This window comes from Triticum dicoccoides, chromosome 5B, assembly GCF_002162155.2.
Source record: "Triticum dicoccoides isolate Atlit2015 ecotype Zavitan chromosome 5B, WEW_v2.0, whole genome shotgun sequence".
NCBI classification, from domain to species: Eukaryota; Viridiplantae; Streptophyta; class Magnoliopsida; order Poales; family Poaceae; genus Triticum; species Triticum dicoccoides.
The window spans coordinates 190736804-190748478 of NC_041389.1; the positions used below are offsets into that span (position 1 = coordinate 190736804).

The following is an 11675-nucleotide window of genomic DNA, read 5'->3' on the forward strand; positions in this document are numbered from 1 at the left end:
AAGCACGCAACAACAAACAATTCACACACAATCAATGTCACATATTACTGCTAGTCACACAATATGCATGCCTACTTAAGCACACGAATTTTGCGGGATCTCCAGACGGTCTAGCATGCTGTGACGATGTGCACGAGGACGAATAAATGTGTGGAATAGTTGGTGTAAATAGCGCTACACCAAGTGCTAGCTTAGCCAGGTGGCAAGATGAACTAGCTCAGAGGCGAGGACGTACTCGGTAATCATGCAGTGGGACACGAAGTTCGCAACCAGATTATTATCAAGCGGACGGAAAAAGATCCGTACTCGTCCAAGAAATAGGAGAGCGGGGAAAAATTGAGGCTGCTGACATTGCCCTTTCTTGATAAATAAGATCATTAAGGGTTGCCAACACGATAAAAGAATGGTCCGGGATAGAAACATGTCCATTACCGAGACGATAGACGGGACTGGAGGAAACCGGAACGCCCCATATTCCAGCCCAGAGATCGAGGAGAAGTCTTCTGGAACACGGCACTGCTTGACATAGAACAAACCAGCTTTCTATTATTACATGAATAAATACAAAGGCCTGATGTTACAAAGGTTCACATCAGCACGGTGACACTACACCTGCGATACTACACTTGCTCTATGCTAGCAGCAGAACAACTCGTAGCAGCGGAAATCTTCTAGCAGCGGAACAACGACGAAGGTGGTGAACTCCACTCCGCAGGGACTCTGGCTGGGACACGATCTAGCTCACACACAATCTAGCTCGCACGAACGGAAACCACGACAAGCAATCAAGCAATCACGGCATCACCTGCAATCTGGCATGACACGCCAGGTCAGTACATTGAATGTACTTGCAAGCTCACAACAACAAAAAACATCAAGGCAAGACAACAACATAGCATTAAGCAGGTTAATTAAATTAACAACTACCATGATATAACAGCAACTCCTAAGAATAATATGAAACTACTACAATACTGATAAATCACCATCTCCGATCTTGATACGTCTCCAATGTATCTACTTTTCCAAACACTTTTGCCCTTGTTTTGGACTCTAACTTGCATGATTTGAATGAAACTAACCCAGACTGACGCTATTTTCAGCAGAACTACAATGATGTCGTTTTATGTGTAGAAAAGAAAAGTTCTCGGAATGTCCTGGAAATCCATGGAGGCACTTTTTGGAATTAATAAGAATTTTTGGCGAAAGAATTAATGGCAGGGGGCCCAGGGCCTAAGGCGCCCCCCCCCCCCCCGTAGGGCGCGGCCTCCTATCTCGTGGGCCCCCTGGACCTCCACCGACGTCAACTCCAACTCCATATATTCCGTCTCGGAGAGAGAAAAATCAAGGAGAAAGTTTCATCGCGTTTTACGACACGGAGCCGCCGCCAAGCCCTAATCTCTCTCGGTAGGGCTGATCTGGAGTCCGTTCGGGGCTCCGGAGAGGGGGATTCATTGCCGTCGTCATCATCAACCATCCTCCATCACCAATTTCATGATGTTCACCGCCGTGCATGAGTAATTCCATCGCAGGCTTGCTGTACGGTGATGGGTTGGATGAGATTTACCATGTAATCAAGTTAGTTTTGTTAGGGTTTGATCCCTAGTATCTATTATGTTCTGAGGTTGATGTTGCTATGACTTTGCTATGCTTAATGCTTGTCACTAGGGCCTGAGTGCCATGATTTCATATCTGAACCTATTATGCTTTCACGAATATATGTGTGTTCTTGATCCTATCTTGCAAGTCTATAGTCACCTATTATGTGTTATGATCCGACAACCCCGAAGTGACATTATTTTGCTCTTTTCATTGGTATATGCATTAACGGTAAGGACGAAGCATGTCACATGTGTGTCCCTGATCTTTGGGTCCTCAAGAGTGCTATGTCAGGTTATAAAGGTTATAACTTGGGGGCAATAGCTGCACGTAGGTTGCAGAATAGTAGTAGAAGGGGTGATTTCTTTGGAGGAATTTATGCAACCTGTGTGGCTAACTTTCTTAACATAGCTCCACGAGAGGGGGATATGATTGTACCTCCTGTTTATTTGGATAAAGAAGCTACGTTTGATCATCATTTTCTTGAGAGGAATGAACAATTCCTCCATTATCGACTAATCTATGACAGGCGCAATGTCGTCCCTGTTACTCTTCTTGCCCCCTACCTTTTTGATTATCAGGCAAAAGGAAGATATGTTGTCACCAGGGAGGAAGCAACTGAATATGAGAGGGGAATGGAGGCAGCTCGCCAAGACGCTGCTGCTCAGGAGGCGGTGGTCTCTGCATCTCAGTACGACCCCAGTTTATCTTATGGATATCAGCCAGGCGGTCATTGGTATTAGACCAACTTAAGCCAAAAGCCTAAGCTTGGGGGAGTACGTATTTCTCACCGACTTTACATTCATTTTCACACACTAGTCGTCGGTGCTCATACTCTTTCATTGTATTATCCATGCTAGTTTAAATTTCTTTTTCTAGTTTTCTTCTTGTGTGTTTGATAAACCTTGAGAAAAACCAAAAAAATTAGTTAGTTTAATTTCCATGCTTGTAGTAGAAATTAAAATGAAAACCCAAAATATTTCTAGTTCTTCTTCTTACTTGTTGGGAGCTTTCCCGTGTAAATAGTTTTATTTTCTTTTCTTTCTTTTGGGGGTCGAGAAGACCATATTGAAAATGCTTACTGGCTCTTATATGCATGATTGTTTATTTAATTTAGAGCCCATATTACTTGTCTTCTTTCTTGAGTGAATGCTTGCAGATTCCAGCTTAGTCCAATGCACGTGCACTCTTATTATTATACACAACTTTCGGTCGTGCAAGTGAAAGGCAATAATGACGATACATGATGGACTTATTGGGATGAGAAAAGCTGGTATGAACTCGACCTCTCTTGTTTTTGTAAATATGATGATTCATCATTCCTGGGTTATCTATTATGAAGTAAACATATTTGCAATGACATTTAGAGATTATAGTTGCTTGTGCCATGCTTGATTAGCTATGAGTTATAATTGTTTACCTTACGTGCCAATATGATGGGATGGTATCCTCCTTTGAATGAATTGAGTGACTCAACTTGGCACATGTTCACGCATGTAGTTGAATCAAATCAACATAGCCTTCATGATATTTATATTCATGGTGGATTATATCCTACTCATGCTTGTACTCGGTGTGAATTAATTGTAATGCATGTTTACGACTGTTGTCGCTCACTCAGTTGGTCGCTTCCCAGTCTTTTGCTAGCCTTCACCTGTACGAAGCGGGAATACTGCTTGTGCATCCAAACTCCTTAAACCCCAAAGTTGTTCCAGATGAGTCCACTATACCTACCTATATGCGGTATTTACCTGTCGTTCCAAGTAAATTTGTATGGGCCAAACTCCAAACCTTCAAATGAAATTCTGTTTTGTATGCTCGAGCAGCTCATGTTTCAACTAGGGCTGTCTATATCTTCCATGCTAGGTGGGTTATTCTCATGAGGAGTGGACTCCGCTCCTCATTCACGAGAAAGGGCCGGTAACCGGGATGCCCAGTCCCATGATCCAAAAAGATCAAAGCAAATCAAAATAACTAAACAAAAATCCCCCAGGGCTGTTGTATGTTGGAGGCACTCATTGTTTCGAGCAAGCCATGGATTGATGCTTGTTAGTGGTTGGGGGAGTATAAACCTTCACCATTCTGTTTGGGAACTGCCTATAATGCATGTAGTATGGAAGATACAACAATCTCATAGTTGTTGCGTTGACAGCAAAAGTATGCCGCTCAAAATGTTATTCACTCTCTATTTTAAAAATGAGCTCTGGCACCTCTACAAATCCCTGCTTCCCTCTGCGAAGGGCCTATCTATTTACTTTTATGTTGAGTCATCACCCTTCTTATTAAAAGCACCCGCTGGAGAGCACACTGTCATTTGCATTCATTACTATTGGTTTATATTGGGTATGACTTGACTGGATCTCTTTTACCATGAATTACAATGTTTAGTCAGTCCTTGATCTTTAAAGGTGCTCTGCATTTATGTTTTGCGGTCTCAGAAAGGGCTAGCGAGATACCATTATGTTATATCATGTTATGATTATTTTGAGAAAGTGTTGTCATCCGAGTTTTATTATTATGGCTTGCTAGCTGATTATGTTATTGATATGAGTAATTGTGAGACCTATGTGTTACTGTGAGTATTGTTAGTTCATTATTTTTTCTGAAACTTGAATGCTGGCTTTTCATGTTACAACAACAAGAGCAAACAGAGTTTGTAAAAGTTTTTCTTTATCACTTTCAGTTTATCAACTGAATTGCTTGAGGACAAGCAAAGGTTTAAGCTTGGGGGAGTTGATACATCTCCAACGTATCTACTTTTCCAAACACTTTTGCCCTTGTTTTGGACTCTAACTTGCATGATTTGAATGAAACTAACCTGGACTGACGTTGTTTTCAGCAGAACTACCATGATGTTTTATATGTAGAAAAGAAAAGTTCTCGGAATGTCCTGGAAATCCACGGAGGCACTTTTTGGAATTAATAAGAATTTTTGGCGAAAGAATCAATGCCAGGGGGCCCACAGCCTGTCCACGAGACATGGGGGTGCCCCCCTAGGGCGCGGCCTCCTATCTCGTGGGCCCCCTGGACCTCCACCGACCTCAACACCAGCTCCATATATTCACGTTCAGGGAGAAAAAAATCAGGGGGAAAGTTTCATCGCGTTTTACGACACAGAGCCGCCGCCAAGCCCTAATCTCTCTCGGGAGGGCTGATCTGGAGTCCGTTCAGGGCTCCGGAGAGGGGGGGTTCGTTGCCGTCATTATCATCAACCATCCAACATCACCAATTTCATGATGCTCACCGCTGTGCGTGAGTAATTCCATCGTAGGCTTGCTGGACAGTGATGGGTTGGATGAGATTTACCATGTAATCAAGTTAGTTTTGTTGGGGTTTGATCCCTAGTATCCACTATGTTCTGAGATTGATGTTGCTATGACTTTGCTATGTTTAATGCTTGTCACTAGGGCCCGAGTGCCATGATTTCAGATCTGAACCTATTATGTTTTCATGAATATATAGGTGTTCTTGATCCTATCTTGCAAGTCTATAGTCACCTATTATGTGTTATCATTCGACAACCCCGAAGTGACAATAATCGGGATACTTCTCAGTGATGACCGTAGTTTGAGGAGTTCATGCATTCACTATAATGCTTTGTTCTAGTTCTTTATTAAAAGGAGGCCTTAATATCCCTTAGTTTCCATAAGGACCCCGCTGCCACGGGAGGGTAGGACAAAAGATGTCATGCAAGTTCTTTTCCATAAGCACGTATGACTATTTACGGAATACATGCCTACATTACATTGATGAACTGGAGCTAGTTCTATATCACCCTATGTTATAACTATTGCATGAGGAATCGCATCCGGCATAATTATCCATCGCTGATCCATTGCCTACGAGCTTTTCACATATTGTTCTTCGCTTTTTTACTTTTCCGTTGCTACTGTTACAACTACTACAAAAACCCAAAAACATTTATCTTTACTTTTGCTACCGTTACTATTATTATCATACCACTTTTGCTACTAAACACTTTGCTGCAGATACTAAGTTATCCAGGTGTGGTTGAATTGACAACTCAACTGCTAATACTCAAGAATATTCTTTGGCTCCCCTTGTGTCAAATCAATAAATTTGGGTTGAATACTTTACCCTCGACAGCTGTTGCGATCCCCTACACTTGTGGGTTATCACTCCCTTGCACCAAAGAGGAAACCCGCACTCTGCACCTGCCTGGCGCCCGCCTAGAGCCCGCCTGGCCTTGGTCGCCATGGCTCACGTCAGCTGAGCCTCATGAGGTAGCTGCATAGAACTCTCCGCCCCTTAGGAGGCCAACTATTCCGGGGGTCTTGGCGTCGTCCGCCTCGCGAGGCTTGGTCCCTCACAAGGATCTTGTGGTGTTGATGTCGAAGCTGGGCTGCACCAGGCCATCGATGGAGCCTCGTGGTGGGCCGCAGACAGGCAGGACTAGATACCCCCAGATCCAGGACGCTGACAGTCGTTACAAAGATTTAGGCGTTGCTTTCATCAAAAACGGAGGTACGGATAAAAAGATATGATCAAAAGAAATTTGAGTATGAATATGAACAAATTTTGAAATTTTAAAGTTGTAAAAAGTTTATTTGATAGATTCACTAGATAGGTGGAATCAATACGAAAATATTGGCGTTGGTTTCGTCTAATTTGGATGAACGAGTAGAAAGTTATGGGTATTTAAAAAATCAGGGCCAAACTGTTTTACGGAAGAAAAATATCTACATAATAAGCTACAAGAGTATATAAAAAAATACAAAGAAAGATACCTTTATAAGGTAGAGAAAAGACGACTTCAGAGAGAGGAGACAACTTCTAGAAGTCCCGCCGGAGAGGAGAAATATATTTTTCTTTAGTAAATCTAGTCAAACCAAAATATTGATTTAACCCGAATCGAATGATTTTTGGAGGCTCTATGGTTCTATATTTATAGGTGGAAAAGAGGTTTAGGAGTGAAAGGCTAGGCAATGTGGGACTAAACATAGACGAAAAGATAGAAAAGAGAAAAACGCATGGGTTCGGCCGGCCAGCGCACGCGTGCTTCATTTTTTTAAGAAAAAAAATATATTTTTGAAAGTAATATCTTTTTTTCTCCAAGCATAACCAAAAAATAAATAAAAAGGTTACGGGCCTTTCTGCTGACTATGTTGCACACGTGGGCGTCGAATAGTTATGGGCCGCACATAGAGTTTCCTTTAAAAAAATAAAAACAGAAAAGGAAAAAACTAAGTAACGAAAATAAAATAAAATTGTACATAGGCATATTATATATCAAATTTTCCGGAAAATATTTTCTACAACGTGAGCTATTTTTCAGAGTCAAATAAAATCACAAAAATTCGTATAAACCAAATTGTGCTACTGGAGCAATAAAACCCCATAGAAATCATTTTTAAAATACCAAAATGATTTCAAATTTATTTTTCTCCGATTTTCTAATGTAGGGACCCATTTATCCTATTTTCCATATATTTTATTTTTGGAGAAAAATAATTTCAATAAAGCCCTAATAACTCCAAATTGAAAATAATTTCAAAGGGACTTTAAATTTGATTCTTTTTAACTTCCAACTCATATTTCATATGATTTGAAGAAGTCCTTTTATCTTCTCTCATGAAAATCATTGAGTTGCATAAAGTTTCTAAACTGAAAATATTTCCAAATGAAATTCAATCTTTTCAGAACCCTTTTCATTTATAATGGAAGAAGTCATGTCATCTTCTCTCTAGGGTTTTGTATTTGAAAAGAATTTGAATTCATGGAGATCATAAATGCAAGGTGAAAGTTTGGGAAAGTCATTTCATCCCTCTCATTTAACTTTCAAAAAGTTTCAAATTTCAGTCAATTTCACACAAACAACCACACCACAATCAAACAAACAATCAAAACTATTTATTTAATATACCATTACAAAATTGAGAATTTTGGGATGTTACAAACCTACCTCCCTTAAAATGAATCTCGCCCTCGAGATTCAGAGAGGCTAGCAAGAATTAGGTTGGGTTCGGGGGTCTCCTCAAAATCCATTGATCGTCACAGAGGGTCTAGGGTGCTACCACCCTTGGAAACTTTGGTTACGGTTCAATCAAAACTCATATACTACATCCTTATTGTTGACAGTGTCGATCTTCTCAGATCTTCAGGATAATTCCTCCTCTGGGCTCTTCCGATAGTGGCATAAGCTTTTTCCCCAATTCTTCTGTCCTTTTATCTTGGTAAGATTCTTCCGAGACTTGATCTTCTTAGCTGATAGGTCTGGCGCCAATACTAAACAACTGTCGATATCTCATGGCGGTCATTACAACAGGACAGAGCTTTTGTAACACGGTGTTATGTTACTACAGGCCCAAAATAGTGTTACTAAGCCACGTAGTAACACATTCTGAAATGTGTTCCATTAGACCATGTTACTAAATGGTGTCCACTGTCACATATAGTAATTGTTACAATATATTAAAAATTATGTTACAGTTACATTATAGTAACATGCATATTATGTGTTATGAAACGAGCTGGTAACACATTTTTGAAACTACAGTAACACCTGCAGTAACATATTTTCGTAGATGTAGAACATTGTGGTAACATATTTTCGTAGCTATAGTAACACAACTTGTAACATATTATCCAAATATCATAACACTATAATCTATAGTTGTCAACTACACTAGTAACATATTTGTAACTATAGTAACACCATTAGTAACACTACTAGTACGGCAACATAATTAATGTATTTCTTTTAATTATTAACCACAAAATTAGGTAACCATTTTTATGTAATATATATTTATTTAATATAAAATTGATGCAATTGCTTAAATAGTTTATTATTTTACTATGATGCTTGGCACCACAAAAAGGAGAGAAATTGAAGCACGACACATACACAAATAAAAAACATCAATATATTTATTATAAATATACAAGAGTGTAGGATACATATGCATTACAATTAAAAAAATACCAATATATTGGTGCAACAACATATCATTCATATCAATTTGACTATAGAGAACACAACTATGGAAAATATTACACCATAGCATTTGCATCAATTCGACCAAGGAAAGAGTTCTTGCGAATGGTATTACAATTTTCAATCTATCACTGTAAACTACAAACTACATGTATTGCTAAGTAAAATCTTCTATTTTTATTTGCTGCTTGATCCCACCGGAGAATTCAGCTGCAACTCAATTATCCTTCTTTTGAATCTGTAAAAGAAAATTAGACCTTACAGTTATGTGATTAAATGTATACAAATATAATTTTGGAATATGAAAGAAAATACTTTTAACTTATGCAATTAACTATGCTGAAGCACAAGCATCACCAATTATTTTGCAGTCAGAAACCCTTGCTAACTCATTATCCAGAATAGGTTCATCCATGTAAAAGTTATAAAGAATATATCACACTCTATAGGAATAATCAGCGAGCATGTCCAGATGACTACATAAACATATACCTAGAAACCAGTAGCCATCATTACAATCTACTGCTGAAATGATCTTACATCAAATGTTGTACGGCCTGCAGAACCCTTACCATAATAAGCACTATGTATTACACCTACATTCCCTCTCAGTAAGGTAGATATCCATATTGCTCTTCACAATCTCTACTACCAAATCTGGGACGCCATCTTCTCCAACACTGCCTCTGCATTAATTCATGGAATGACATGAGCACGTAAGTATATCGAGTAGAAGAGTAAACTTATCAAAGGAACTCAAAGTAATGATACAACTTTCTGCAAGATACTTATGTTCCTGAGAGGTGTATGCACTAGGCTAGCCTGAATCTATGATACTTGCATATTTGAAAGATATGTGCTAGGCTACACTGAATCTGTGATACTAACATTCCTGAAATATATGTGCTAGGCTAGACCGAATCTGTGGCAAATTACTATCACTAGACGAACTAGAAAGACACATACAACGATGATTTGTGCTAAATCAATTGCGTGCCCAACTAATTTAATTCTAAAATTGCTAATTGACTGGGAACAACAAGCAGCCAAGCAGAAATCATTCATGAGTATTGGGTAGAAAGCAGCAGCAGTGCTAGTATTCAATCAAGTGAGCAGCTAAACACAAGATCTGCAAGCCACCCACAGCAGACTCATTGTAAACCTGGGGAGAGCTCGCAAAAACTGCGTACAATACACCTAGTAAATTTCCATGAGATGCCACAAAAGCATGCACCCACGGTTTGATGTTCCAAGAGATGTCACAATATTCAGTCAGCTATCTTCAGGTAATGACAATGTCCACCGCAGGCCTTTCGGGCTTTTGGCATTATCCAATCTGGTCCTGCTTAACACGGAGAAGTACTAGTGTTATTAACAGAACAATAAGTTGAGAAATGCGTAGCTAGCTCATGCGTGTGAATCCTAGTTCTAAGCTGTCTGTCAGTGGACAGTCTGGCCAGGTGAAGTGCATGCCTGGTTGTACGTGCCCTAATCGTGAATGGCATGCAGAACCTCGAAACAGATTTCCACTGGGCGTCCAGATAGCAACGACTGTGTATCGTACGCCCTAAATTAACAGCCAATATACAAAAGGGTCATTGTAGTTGTTGAACATAATGTGCATGTGTTCAGCAGGATTCAAATAATGTGTCCGTGCTTAGATAATCAGACGCCTGTTTACAGAACATGACATCTTAAAAGTGCAGGATGAACACAATCTAATTCATCAGTATGCGCGCATGTTTACAAAACATGACATCTTTAAAATTTATAGGATAATTCCACTTGATCCAGTGCATACAATATATTGTGATGCGGTCCACTAAGTTCACACCTCACAGCACAAGAAGCTAGTACATAGTAGCAGAATACACACCCGAAAGTAACACTTACTCTCCAAATCACAAAGCAATAACATACAAATCTTGAGCAGTTCAACTACACAAGCCGGCGACTCAACGGATGAAAACAAAATCACAGAGATGAAGACATGAGAGGATGATGAGTTTGAGGTTACCTGCCGTCCGGAGGAGAGGATGCTGGGGAGAGCCGTCACCGGTCTAGTCCAGGCGGCGGAGGTGGTGTCGAGTCCAGCGGCAGTGACGGCATTGAGCCCATGGGGCGGCGGCGGCGGCGGCGGATGAGATATAGGAAAGGGTGGCGCGTCGTTCGCTGCTGCTGGAAGCACCTTCGTTCGTGCGACCCCCTGGTAGGTCTTCTATATGGGCCGAGGCTGTTTATAGGCCCAGCCGTATCCCTAGCCTATCACGCACGTATCCCACTCGTGTCCTTGTGTTTTCCGGGGTTTTTTAATTAAAAATCATCGGAATTGTTAACGCCCACACGTGTGGGAGTTCACCACCCCGTCCACACGCAAGCATCTCCGTTGGCTTCGGTACGCACGAATCTTGGAGCAAACAGGCCGGTTTTCGGCGCCATGTAGGACGAGTCTCGTGTGCGGTGTGGGAGTGAGTTCGCCCGCACGGTGATTGCCATTCCGTGGTCAGCGGTTGCCACTAAGAGGCGTGTGGTAGAACTGCCATGCGCCCGCACGCCACGCTCCGACCGCGGTTGACGTCAAACACGTCGCACACCCCTCCACCCTCTCCCTCACGGTTCCATTTACTCACCCGCGACGCATTTACTAGCACAACCCACTCGCACTTCAAACCACTGGAGGAGAAGGCGAGGGGAGAAGGCGACGGCGGAGGCGGAACAGTCGACGGTGTTCGCGGCCGTCGGTGGTGCTCGCCGGAGTGGAGCGGCTTCGCCGGAACCCGTGCGGGTTGAAGGTAATGCGCGCTTCATCTCTCGCACCCCTCCCTGCATTTTTCCCCTTTCCCTCCTGTTCGATTCCTAGATCGCTTCCTAGAGATTCTGGCGATTCGGCGGTGCGCCGGCGTTCCCGCTGGCGCCGTAGTTGTGTGCTAGCCGTTTTTTGGTGGGACTGGGCAGTTTCGTCGCCGCCGCGGCAGCGGCATCGACGGTGCGGTTATGCCTGTTCGGAGGCACGCACTAGTCTTGCGCATGGATTTGGGAGTTCTCCGCCGAGTTGTTTTCATGCGCATTGGTTCAAAATTTGGGTTTGCAGTCAGTTCGTGCGAGAATTTTGAGGGTG

General features: G+C 41.6%; 1 long non-coding RNA gene across 1 annotated transcript; it reads right to left on the bottom strand.

The window, feature by feature from the left end:
• Positions 1–8472: 8472 nt before the first annotated feature.
• LOC119305334 lies at positions 8473–10709 on the bottom strand. The gene is made up of 4 exons (XR_005148623.1): positions 10575–10709; positions 9796–9899; positions 9130–9243; positions 8473–8795 (listed from the first exon to the last, which is right to left on the bottom strand). It is a non-coding gene; the product is annotated as an uncharacterized LOC119305334 (long non-coding RNA).
• Positions 10710–11675: the final 966 nt, after the last annotated feature.